The following is a 13151-nucleotide window of genomic DNA, read 5'->3' on the forward strand; positions in this document are numbered from 1 at the left end:
GATATGTACATAATGCTGTGGGGTTGGGGTGAATATCAAATGTGATATTTGATATTCCTACCTGGAACAAACTCCCACTTCATATCCCACAGACTACCATTTTTCTCATCTTCAAAGCCCTCCTAAATCATATCTCCTCCAGGAAGCCTTCTCTGATTAACCTTTCATCTCACCCCCTTCCTGAATCCCGTAGGCCCTGGCGTTCATACCCCTAAGGATTTTGTTATTCGCCCCCCTCACTTATGTTCATATCCTTATCCTCTGTTGCTTTCCTCATCTGTAATTGAACATCTGTCTCCCCCTCTAGCCTGTAAGCTCCCTGTGGGTGGGACTTGTGTCTACCAACTTTGTTGCACTGTGTTCTCCCAAGCACTTAGCACAGTGCTCTGCACCCAGTAAGCACTCAATGAATACCACTGACTAACTGTTCCTCCTCCTGCTCCCAACACTTATGAATATTTTTTTACCTCTCTGTCTGTGCCATTAGCTATGTAAGTCCCTTGAAAGCAGGTGCCTACTCCAATATTTCACCCTCAGGTGGTGCTCCAAAAAATGCTACTGAGTAGGAAATGGAAAGGAGTAAAATGGAAAGTGGAGATAGACTGTAATATGAAAGGGAAAGGGGAGAGCAAGGGAAAAGGGTGGAGAGGGAAAATAGGGGATGTAGGGTAGGGCTGGAGACCCACTTGCAAAACCAGAAGCATTCATTCATTCAATCCCAGAGGTTTACAGCTCCACCCGACTTCATTATAGTGGTCCTCCCAGAATCTTCCAGGAATCAGTTGGGAAGAAGCCATTCCAGCTGCAAGGGCTACCAAGAGAGAGGAACACTATATTATTGCCTTAGGAAAGTAGCCATTACAGCTGTCAGGTCACCTCCCACCATTTAGATGAAAGCAGCACTGGAATGGGACCCTCAGCAGCCTATTCGGATGTTGAAATGGAACCCTACAATTTGCGATCCTCCTGCTTTAAGAGGCTTGTCTGGTCTCGTCAGCTGTTCTGCACCCCACTAGGTATTGAAGTTTAATCTATCAGTGGTATTTATTAAGCGCTTACTGTGAGCTAAGCACCGCAAATCCCAGGTCTGATGTTTTCTTCTTTCAGACCACTGGGGCATTGTCATGAACAAATATTTACTGAACACCAACTGTGTCTATGACTCAGGGCTCAATTGCATTCCAGGGCCCTGAAAAAGTGAGTAGCCCAGCTAACTGACTCTACTGTAAGAGTATTAGGCAACAGCAGGCATTTATGGGGTTGGAGGTGAGGGGAGAGTGGGCTTACCAAATGCAGGCTTGTCAGAGCCTGGAAGGAAGCAATTAGGAAATCAAAGTTCTATCTCTATCAACAGTACTCATTGGGTACCTATTGTTACAGGGCACTATACTAAGCACATGGACATGTACAGTGAAATTAAGAGACACAGTCCTTGTGTCTCATCTGTGGCTATGTGCCTAAAAATCTTTTGCATTTTCCCATCATCTCCTGGGCCATATTTAGAATGCCTCATAGATCAGGGGTTGTACTCCTTTCCTTAATTCCTCCCTGCCATTTCTGTCAAAGTCCCCTATTTCCCTTCTACACAATACATGCCACGCACCCTACTGAGAAGAATCCAAGCTCACAAGTGAATTCATTCATAAGAGAAACTCCTTTTTTCCTACTTACTGGCTGAACCGGCCACCTCCAATCAATTCCTGTTGAGAAAATTCTTTAGGAATGTCAATCAATCAACCAACAGTATTTATCGAGGGCTTACTGTGTGCAGGACACTTTACTAAGCACTTGGGAACGTACACTACAACAGAGTTGGTAGATGCAATCCCTGCCCACAAGGGGCTTACCACCTAAAGTCACCCATAGTGAATTCAATTGGCTAGCCAGTCTGATTATCCAAGGGCTAGGTCGTCAGGTGGGAAAAAGGGCCAAAGTAAAGACTACAGTAGAGGCTCCAACTGCTACTGCTCCTGATATCATCCCTACACCTCAGGATATCCTCTTATACTCACCCTCCGACCCATCAACACACAGACACACTCCCTGCTCCCGTACTGTCTATTCTCTGATGGTAACGCTCTAGCTAGCGAGAAGGAGCTGTGGGATTCTCAGTCAACATAAAAGCTTAATTACCTGAAGTTCTTTCAACATCTTCGGCCAGCTTTGTCAAGTTTATTTGCTCTGGACTGAACCTGAGACAAGGTGGGCCTCTGGACTGTAAGCTCACTGTGGGCAGGGAACATATCTACCAACTCTTATACTGCTCTCTCCCAAGCGCTTAATACAGTGCTCTGTATACAGTAAATGCTCAATATATATGACTGATTGATTGATGGGCTTCATACCAATTCAGCACCTTTTAAGCTGTTTTTAAGCATGAGCTGAAAGTGCAGTTGGATTTGCAGAACAGTTCAAACTCTCAGAAAGATATGAATTTATCTCTGAGCATACATGGGCACCGGTACATTCTAGTGCCTCCTATCACCAAGCACGATGCTCACATGATCTCTCAGTCTACTCTTCTCTCCAACCCATTTTGCAGTAAAGTAGTTGCTGCTTCATGACTTTGCTGAAAAGAGCTTACACCACCTCCTCACTCTTGGCTTCAAAGCTCTCCATCACCTTGCCCTCTACTACCTCACCTCCCTTCTCTTTTTCTACTGCCCACCCCATACACTCCACTCCTCTGCCGCTCACCTCCTCACGGTCCCCCGTTTGTGTCTGTCCCACCGTCGACCCCTGGCCCAAATCCTACTGCTGTCCTGGAATGCCCTCCCTCCTCACATCTACCAAGGTAACTCTCGTCCCCTCTTCAAAGCCCTATGGAGAGCTCACCTCCTCCAGGAGACCTTCCCAGACTGAGCCGCCCCTTTCCCTCTGCTCCTCCTTCCCTCCCCCCCTCCTCTTCCCCCTTCCCCTCCCCTCAGCACTGTGCTTATTTGTATATATTATTTATTACCCTATTTATTTTGTTAATGAGGTGTATATCTCCATGATTCTATTTATCTTGATGATGTTGTCTTGTTTTGTTCTGTTTTGCTTTACTGTCTGTCTCCCCCGTTTAGACTGTGAGCCTGTTATTGGGCAGGGATTGTCTCTATCAGTTGCCAAATTGTACATTCCAAGTGCTTAGTACAGTGCTCTGCACATAGTAAGCACTCAATAAATACTATTGAATGAATGAATGAAAGAATGGCAGAGGATCCAAGACAGATAAAGTTCTCCATTCTGGATATGTTCTGTATTTTAATACTTAAAAATACTAATTTGGGTTTCTTGTTTGAAGGGGCTGTGAAACTGGAGAAGTTGGGCTATCACTTGTCTTCATGTAAAGAGAACAATCACTTTTTCATTTTTTGTAAGCTCTGCCTCCTTCCAAAATGAAAGCAACCAAGATCATTAGTGTAAGAGGGCTTTCCCACAGCATGTTTGGGCTCTTTTCCAGAGATTTGAGAATCTCCACCTTTTCAACTTGCTATTGACATCTGAAATTTCCAAGACAGAAGTCTAGGAAATTGGGCCAAAGAATCGATGACAACTTCTTAAGGCCACCCACTGCTCAGCCCACTCCTCCCTTCAGCTTGATTTGTTTTGTTTTCTGTGAGAGAAGGAAGGAAAACAACTCTAAATGGTACCAAATTTTCTCCCTATCAAAGAAGAACAAACCTCCTCTTAACCCTCCCATAACCATCTATCAAACACACCTCTAATCAAACCTCCAGCAATGGGCCAGTCTTCCAGGTGCTCACCAAAGAAATACCCACTGTGACATAAACCCTGAAATACTACATCCTCATCCTTTAAATCATTCAACTTTTCCTTCCTACATTTGGCTAAAGGCTGTGCAGTACATTTTAAAAAGGTAGGTTCCCTGCTATTAAAAATCTTACCTACCAAAGCAGGATGATCTAGTGGAAAGAATATGGACCTAGGAGTCAGAGGACCTGGGCTCTAATCACAGCTCTGTGCCTTGTCTGCTGCGTGACCTTGGGCAAGTCATTTAACTTCTCTGAGCCTCAGTTTTCTCATCTATAAAATGGGGATTCAATACCAGTTCTCCCTCCTATTTAGTACCTGTCCCATATGGGGCTCAGCTCACGGTGGGCAGGGAATGTGTCTGTTACACTGTTGTGTTACACTCTTCCAAGTGCTTACTACAGTGCTCTGCTCACAATGAGTGCTCAATACAATTGATTGAGTCTAACCTGATTATCGTCTAGCTATCCCAGCTTTTAGTACAGTGCTTGGCACATAGAAGGCCCTACATAAATACTACAAATGCTAAAATTATTATTTTTATTAGAAAACTCAGGTCTCTCTACACCATGCTGCTCAAGTCAGTTGACAATCACTGCCCCAGAATCCAAGTGACTAAAGAATATATTGAAAGCTGTAACATTTTCTGCTGCTGCAGACTGATGACCCATTCCAGAATTTGATGACCCTGCCTTCAACTCTTGTGGCCCAACTGACTCTATATCCTACCTATAATCAAACAGAGAAAACTATACCCGCTCCCTTGGAGATCTCATTCACTCCCACAACTTCAACTTCCATCTCTACATGGACAATTCCCAAATCTACCTTTCCAGCCTTGACCTCTCTCCTTCTCTGCAGTCTTGCATTTCCTTCTGTCTTCAGGACACCTCTACCTAGATGCCCTGCCAACACCTTAAACTTAACAAGTTCAAAACAGGAGTTCTGTTCCTCATTCTCCTCATCTTCCCACCCAAACCCCATCCTTCCCTGCCTTTCCCACCGCTGCAAACACCAGTACCCTCCTTATCTCACAAGCCTCTAATCTTAGCATTATGCTCGACTCACCTCTCTCATTCAACCTACACATTCACTCTGTCACCAAATTCTGCCAGTTCTACCTTCACAACATTGCTAAAATTCACCCTTTCCTTTCCATCCAAACTGTTACTGCACTGATAAAGGTACTTATCCTAACCCTCCTTGACTACTGCTTCAGCCTCCTCACTGATCTCCCTGCCTCCTGTTTCTCCCTACTCCAGTCTTAGTTTGTCCTGCTGACCAGATCATTTCTCTACAAAACCACTGGGTCCACATCTCTCCACTCCTCAAGAACCTCTAGTAGTTGCCCATCCACCTCTGTTTCTAACAGAAACTTACAATTGGCTTGAAAGCACTCCAATGGCTTGCCTCCTCCTACCTTACCTCGCTGATTTCCTACTACAACCAAGTCAACACACTTCACTCCAACACCAATTTACTCACTGTAACTCAATCTCACATCTCGCCACCGATTCCTTGCCCAAGTCCCCTCTCTGTCGTGGAACTCCCTCCCCCTTCATATATGACAAAACCACCACCTTCCTTACCTTCAAAGTCTTAGTAAAATCACATCTCTTCCAAGAGGCCTTCCCCAATTAAGCCCTCCTTTCCCCTACTCCCTCTCCTTTCTGCACTGCCTATGCACTTGGATCTGCACCCTTTAAGCACTTGAAAGTCACCTCACCCTCAGCCCCACAGCACATATACCTATCTATAATTGATTTCTATTACTGTGTGTCTCTCCTTCTAAACTGTAAGTTCCTTGTGATCAAGAAATATGTCTTCCAACTTTTTGTATCGTACTCCCCGAAGTGCTTAATACAGTGCTCTGCACACAGTCAGCACTCAATAAATGCCATCGAATAACTAAAAACTAACCCAAACCAAAGTTCTAAGCTCACTTTCTCTCACTCGCTGAAAAGTGTCAGACTTCCAAACAGCAACCCAGCTAATCTTGTTCAGACTGGGTGTCCTTTGCACCTTTCTAGGCCAGGAAGAGCAGGTCAAAGGGGGAACTGTGCAGAATGTGCAGCACGATAATCAATTCCTTTGCACAGATTCTCTATCTTGAAGTCTCAGGACCGAGGCTTTATTTTTGGCCATCCTTTTTGACAGGAGACCCCATCACCCATGCAGCTCCCTTTATTAGACAAAACAGTATTCTAAACCAAAGCACCTGGGTTTAATTCCACAGTGGATTCATTTTTGGAGGGTTCAAGTGAAAAAGTCTGAATGGTAATTACTACGTCCAGTACTAATACAGAAGAACTTAATAATAATAATGTTGGTATTTGTTAAGTGCTTACTATGTGCCGAGCACTGTTCTAAGTGCTGGGGTAGATACAGGGTAATCAGGTTGTCCCACTTGGGGCTCACAGTCTTAATCCCCATATTACAGATGAGATAACTGAGGCACCGAGAAGTCAAGTAACTTGCCCAAAGTCACACAGCTGACAGGTGGCAGATCCAGGATTAGAACCCATGACTTCTGACTCCTAAGCCCATGCTCTTTCCACTGAGCCACGCTGCTTCATTAACACAATAATACTCTTGCTTATTCAAGAACAATAGTTCTAAATTATTTGCAAAAATATATTTTAGTACTCAGTTTATTTCAAAATATGGTCTATACTTACTATGAAGTTAATTATTTCCTCCTTGATGGTACAGCTTTCAAATGGATAGACTAAAGCAACCACCTACCAGTCTTAGGTTGGACCTTATGTGCAAGTTGTTTGCTCTCGCAGCTCAATAAGCATCAAGGCAATAGAGTTCTCAGTGCTCTGTGGTTTCTAGTATTTACAGTCATAGACACTGGACATGGTTGGGCCTGTCCTTGTCTTTGTTCCTTCTTTCCAGAATGTTTTTCTGCCCTCTCCATTGCACATTCAGTTTGCCAATAATTCCAGCTATCTCATTTGCCAACTACCTTTGGGCTCAGGGCCCTCCTAACAGAAACAGTAATATTCATTCAATAGTATTTATTGAGCGCTTACTATGTGCAGAGCACTGTACTAAGCGCTTGGGATGAACAAGTCGTCAACAGATAGAGACAGTCCCTGCCGTTTGACGGGCTTACAGTCTAATCGGGGGAGACGGACAGACAAGAACAATGGCACTAAACAGCGTCAAGGGGAAGAACATCTCGTAAAAACAATGGCAACTAAATAGAATCAAGGCGATGTACAATTCATTAACAAAATAAATAGGGTAACGAAAATATATACAGTTGAGCGGACAAGTACAGTGCTGTGGGGATGGGAAGGGAGAGGTGGAGGAGCAGAGGGAAAAGGGGAAAATGAGGCTTTAGCTGCGGAGAGGTAAAGGGGGGGATGGCAGAGGGAGTAGAGGGGGAAGAGGAGCTCAGTCTGGGAACGCCTCTTGGAGGAGGTGATTTTTAAGTAAGGTTTTGAAGAGGGAAAGAGAATCAGTTTGGCGGAGGTGAGGAGGGAGGGCGTTCCAGGACCGCGGGAGGACGTGACCCAGGGGTCGACGGCAGGATAGGCGAGACCGAGGGACGGTGAGGAGGTGGGCGGCAGAGGAGCGGAGCGTGCGGGGTGGGCGGTAGAAAGAGAGAAGGGAGGAGAGGTAGGAAGGGGCGAGGTGATGGAGAGCCTTGAAGCCTAGAGTGAGGAGTTTTTGTTTGGAGCGGAGGTCGATAGGCAACCACTGGAGTTGTTTAAGAAGGGGAGTGACATGCCCAGATCGTTTCTGCAGGAAGATGAGCCGGGCAGCGGAGTGAAGAATAGACCGGAGCGGGGCGAGAGAGGAGGAAGGGAGGTCAGAGAGAAGGCTGACACAGTAGTCTAGCCGGGATATAACGAGAGCCCGTAATAGTAAGGTAGCCGTTTGGGTGGAGAGGAAAGGGCGGATCTTGGCGATTCAGTAATAGTATTCACTGAGCATCTACTCAGTTCAGCGCACTCACTGTACTAAGTGCTTAGGAGATGTAATAGAAGCACAAGAAATGTATCCTGCCCACGAGGAGCTTACCCTCTAACAGGGGAGACATTCAAAAATATTGAATGTTTGTTTTTATATACTTGAATGCACACACACACACACACACACACACATGCTGAAGCTGGGTATAAATAAATACATAAAGATAGGGGGCTGAGGGCTTATAAGTATTGGGTACCAAAAATAATTTGGGAGAGGCTCGTTGGAGGAGGAGTGATATTTAAGAAGGCTTTAAAGCTGGGATCAGATGGATATAGGGGACGAAGGAGTTCCAGACCCTGAGGACAACATGAACAAGGGGTGGGCAAGGGCAAGGTGGGTAAGATGAGAGCAGATAACTTCCCAGAGAGTGCTTGGGAAGAAACAAGATTTTTTCTTAATGACATTTGTTATGTGTCAAACACGGTTCTAAGGGCTGGGTTAGATACAAGTTAATTAGGTTGGACATAGTCTCTGTCCCACATTGGGCCCAAAGTCTAGGTAGGAGGGAGAATAGGAGAACTGAGGAACAGAGAAGTTAAATGACTAGCCCAAGTTCACACACAAGCATTTGTCAGAGCCAGGATTAGATCCCAGGTCCTCTGACTCCCAGGTCCATTCTCTTTCCACTAGGCCATGTGGCTGACTGTGAGCAGGCGGGAAGAGTGTATGTGTGTGTGTGTGAGTGAGAGTGTGAGAGGGGGAAGGGGAGCTGACAGAGAGGCTAAAGCCAATGTAAGGGGAATTTGCTTAATCCAGAAGGAGATGAGCTTTGGATGTTGTTTGAGGAGTCAGGAGACATTTCAAAAAGATGATTTGGAAGCCACGTGGAGCATGGATTGAAGGTGGGGGAAACTGGAAGCAGGGAGACTGGAGAGGAATGCCAACAATGTCCAATCATAATATAAGTCTTTGAATCAGGGTTTTGGCTACATGGGTGAAGGGGAAGGGGTGGATGTGCAAAATGTTTCTGAGGAAAAAAAAAATCAGGAGACTATCCCAGACTAAGTTCTTTATTTCCTCTGTACCTCTTTCTCTCTGTACCAGCTATGAACTTGGTTTAAAGAGGAAAGGGTTTAAAGATGAAAGATGAGAAATTCAGTTTTGGAAATGTTGACTTTGAAGTGCCAGCAGTCTAACCACGTGGAGATCTCCTGGTGGGAAGAGGAGATGTGGGATTTGATAGGTGGGGAGAGGTCAGGGATAGAAAGGTAGATTTGTGAGTCACCTGCAGAGGGTTGATAGCTGAAGTCATGAGAGTGGATGAATTTCCCAAGAGATCAAAGAACGGCTAGTCTTAACACCCTGGCTCTGCCCAACCCAGTTACATTTACATCTCTCACACAATCACACCACGCTCTCACCACACACACACACACACACACACACACACAGGGAAAGTATAAGGTGTGTTGTGATTATTTTGTCCATTTACAGATGAGATAAATGCAGTACAACCTTCAATTTCTCAGAACCTGGAGCAACCTGGCTGGACACAAATTCACTACCCAACCAATAATCTATTACTCTCGGACACATGGAGGGGTTACTCTTCAGTAATCAGTACTATTTTCCATTTTGTCTCTTAGTATCACAATTTTCCTGAAGCCTCTGCTAAAGGAGAGCCACCCCTCTCTTAATTGCCATCTGCTAGACTGGTCTATCTGCCAAAGTTGTCTACCACCAGCTCGCTTTTATAAAATATCTTGTCAATATTAATAGGGGATTCCAGCCTAGGGATTTTTAGCTGCCACACAGGGATGTAACTGAGCCAAAATTCAGAGACTACAGTACCACCCTGATTTGCATATCACCCCAGGGCCCTTGGGTAAGAACACCAAGTCTGATTTCTCTAGAGTGGCCAAATAAGGCCAAGAAGAGATACCTGCCCCAGGAGATTACCCTAGTAAATACTAATAGCTATGGTGCTTATTAAGCACTTACTACGAGGATATGAGATCAGACACAGTACCTAACCCACATGGGCTCACAATTGACCTAATCCCCATTTAAAAGATGAGGAAACGGAGACCCAAAGAGGTTAAGTGACTTGCTCAAGGTCACACACCAGGCCACTGGTTTTGGTGGGAGTAGAACCAGGGTCTTCTGACTCCAGGGTCTCTACTCTTCCTATCAGCATCACCCTGAGAAAACTAGAGTTGGCTGAAATGGGCCTGTGATAAGAGAAAAGAGAAAAGACAGGTTATAGACTGAGATTCCTGCTGTGGGTGATCCCTTAAAAATGGACAGCAACTAGCCTAAACAGTAGGTAGTCCTAGCTCTTGGTTACAGCAGGACAGATCACAAAAGGGCTGGCTTGCAAACCTAAGACCAATGCCATTTGTGGGAAAATAATGCCACTACAGACGCACTATATAGCACTTACCATGGGGCAGCTATTGTGTCCGAAACACTAAACTTTTGCCACTTGCAACAGACCAAACATTTTTGATTGATCACTCAATTTTATTGATTCTGAGTCCATTGCTTGTGAATATTTTTAGGTCTGTCTCCCTCAAAGTGTAAAGTCCTTGTGGTTAGGCAACATGACTTGAGCTTCTGTTCTATTCCCAAGCACTTAGTACAGTGCATTGCATTCAGAAAATGCTCAGCAAATACCATTAGTACCACAGAGTTGGACAACCAGCCCAGAAGCCATGCCACCTCTAAGAGGAATGCTGCTATTAGAGAGGCGGGTAAAATAAAAAAAAAATATGTTATGGTATTTGCTAAATGCTTACTATGTGTCAAGCACTGTTCTAAGCACTGGGGCAGATATGACAATCAGGTTGGACACAGTTCTTGTGCTATATGGAGTTCACAATCTAAGTAGGAGGGAGAACAGATACTGAATCCCCATTTTACAGGTGAGGAAACAGAGGCGCAGATGCTAAGTGACTTTGCCCAAGGTCACCCAGCAGGTAAGTGGCAAAGCCAGGATTAGGTTCCAGGTCCTCCGACTCTCAGGCTCCACTAGGCCACGCTTCTTCCTGAACTATCAGCAGTTCAGGAAGAGTGGCCCTTCCTGATTACAGATTTGGGTAAATAGGGATTGATACTGTCTCTTCTGGGCTTCTAACTACTGAATGGTACTTACTATCTTGCACTTGGACCTGTGAGCTTTGGGCATTTGGTATTTGCCCCACTCTCAACCCCACATTATCTTTACATTATATATTGTAAATAATTTATCAATGTCTGTCTTCCCCCTCTAGACTGTAAGCTTGTTATGGGCAGGGAACATGTCTGCCAACTCTGTCGTATTGTGCTCTGCACAATATTTATTCAATAGTATTTATTGAGTGCTTACTATGTGCAGAGCACTGTACTAAGCGCTTGGAATGTACAATTCAGCAACAAAATTGTAGAACATAGAGCATAGAGCAATGGATGCTCTATGTGCAGTATTTGCAGAGCACAATATGACAGTTGGCAGACATGTTCCCTGCCCAAAGTAAGTGCTTAATAAATAAAATTGATTGACTGACCTTCTGGTCTATACTGTTATCTGGGGAAACTGAGGTGTGCATCTTTGTGCTCTAAAACATAATAAACTCAACTTGTCTCATTCTTGTGAATGGCCCTGCATTTTGAGGTCTCCCAGTATAAATGTCCTAAGTTTCTAGGTGGTAACCTGAGCCATATACTAACAGGAACTCCTAAATGATAGACCTAATCCTTCCTGCCAAGAAGGGTAACAGTACCTCATGGCACCACTTACTTTTTTGGTAATATTTGGGGAGAGACAGAGTCAGAGACTTGGGCATTCAAACATGACAACACTGACACAAGAATATGTCCTCCAAAATAAAAGCTCTAAATGAGGCACAGAAACAGGTGACAAGATCCCTTTGAAGCCAGGTTGCTGTGCTAATGCCAGAATGATCCAGCAAAGCAGCAATATAACATCCCTCCTTCAAATTACCAATGTCAGCTACAGGTCTTCACTAATAATCCACACCAAAAAAACCACCTCAGATCTCCAGTCTGCTACCACTATAATCCAAGCACCTATCCTATCCTGTTTTGATTAATGCACCAGCTTCACTGTCTCTTCTCTCCTCCCACTCTAGTCAATACTTTACTCTGTTGCCTGGATCATTTTTATACAAACTGTTCAGTCCATGTTTCCCCAATTCTCAAGAAATTCCTGGAGTTGCCCATCCACCTCCACAACAAAAAGAAACTCCTTACCACAGGATTTAAAGCACTCCATCACCTTGCCCCCTTCTATCTAGGCTCCCTGATTTCCTACTAAAACCCAGCCTCCACACTTAGCTTCTCTAATGCTAACCTACTCACTGAACCTCGATCTCATCTATCTTGTCTCCGACCCCTTAGCCATGTCCTGCCTCTGGCATGGAATGTCCTCCCACTTCATATCCATCAGACAATCACTCTCCCCACCTTCAGAACTTATTAAAAGCACATCTCCTCCCAGATGCCTTCCCCGATTAAGCCCTCATTTCCCCCATCCCACCCTTGGACTTGGATTTGCACCCTTTATTCACCCCTTCCTCAGCCTCAAAGCACTTATGTACATATCCATAATTTATTTATGGATATTGATGTCTGTCTCCCCCTCTAAGCTGTAAACTCACTGTGGGCAGGAAACGTATCCATTAACTCTGCTATAGTGTACTCTCCTAAATGCTTAGTGCCCCTCTCAGGGTCACACCTGGAGAGTTTCCAGTACTCTACCAGTCTCGACTACTGGAGGGAGAGTCAAGCAGAGGCATATCAATTCCATTCCTAGTTTGGGCAGTGGCTAGCGAGTGGAAGGCAATTTGCTACTAGTCAAAACTCACCTGTGCTGGGCAGCAACAGAGTCAAGGGCGGAGACTCAAGTTTGCTGTGTGGAAGGAGGCAGTGGTAAACCAATTCCATATTTTTACCAAGAAAACTCTATGGATACACTACCAGATCGATCGCAGATGGAGGTGGGGCATTCTGGGAGAGATGTGTCCATGGCATCGTTATGGGTCAGAGATGACTCGACAGCGTAAGACAAGACAAAAGGCTTAGTACAGTGCTCAGTGCAATAAGCGCTCAAATACAACTGATTGTATGACCAAAAGAAACCAAATAAAGACATGTGGACTCTCCATTCAATACAATCAAGTGGAGAGACAAAACACTTAACAAAATCTTAAAAAAACAGTGATTTTTTTCTCTTCTGGATAACAGTTATGCCTCATATGTACATAAATCTACCTGACAGTTGAAATAAAATATCTTGGTTTTTCAACTTCATTCGATCAAACTATAAAAGCATTATCGGAGTCTCATCTTGAGGATTCTGAATGCCTGTGCTTACCTGTGTTGGAAAACATTTGAACTTTGAAGTTTCTCAGCAACTGCTCTTGAATCAGCAATGTATGGGAACTTGAGCAGTGCAGACTGTTCATTTA

The 13151-nt window shown here is 44.5% G+C and overlaps 1 protein-coding gene and 1 non-coding gene across 2 annotated transcripts in view; one reads left to right on the forward strand and one right to left on the reverse strand.

The window, feature by feature from the left end:
- Window positions 1-13151, reverse strand: part of CACNA1D (calcium voltage-gated channel subunit alpha1 D) — a 428992-nt gene that overhangs the window by 314088 nt on the left and 101753 nt on the right. The window lies entirely within an intron of this gene.
- LOC114806984 lies at window positions 12401-12538 on the forward strand. The gene has a single exon (XR_003755037.1). It is a non-coding gene; the product is annotated as a small nucleolar RNA SNORA7 (small nucleolar RNA).

The sequence above is a fragment of the Ornithorhynchus anatinus genome, chromosome X1, assembly GCF_004115215.2.
Source record: "Ornithorhynchus anatinus isolate Pmale09 chromosome X1, mOrnAna1.pri.v4, whole genome shotgun sequence".
Taxonomy (NCBI): domain Eukaryota; kingdom Metazoa; phylum Chordata; class Mammalia; order Monotremata; family Ornithorhynchidae; genus Ornithorhynchus; species Ornithorhynchus anatinus.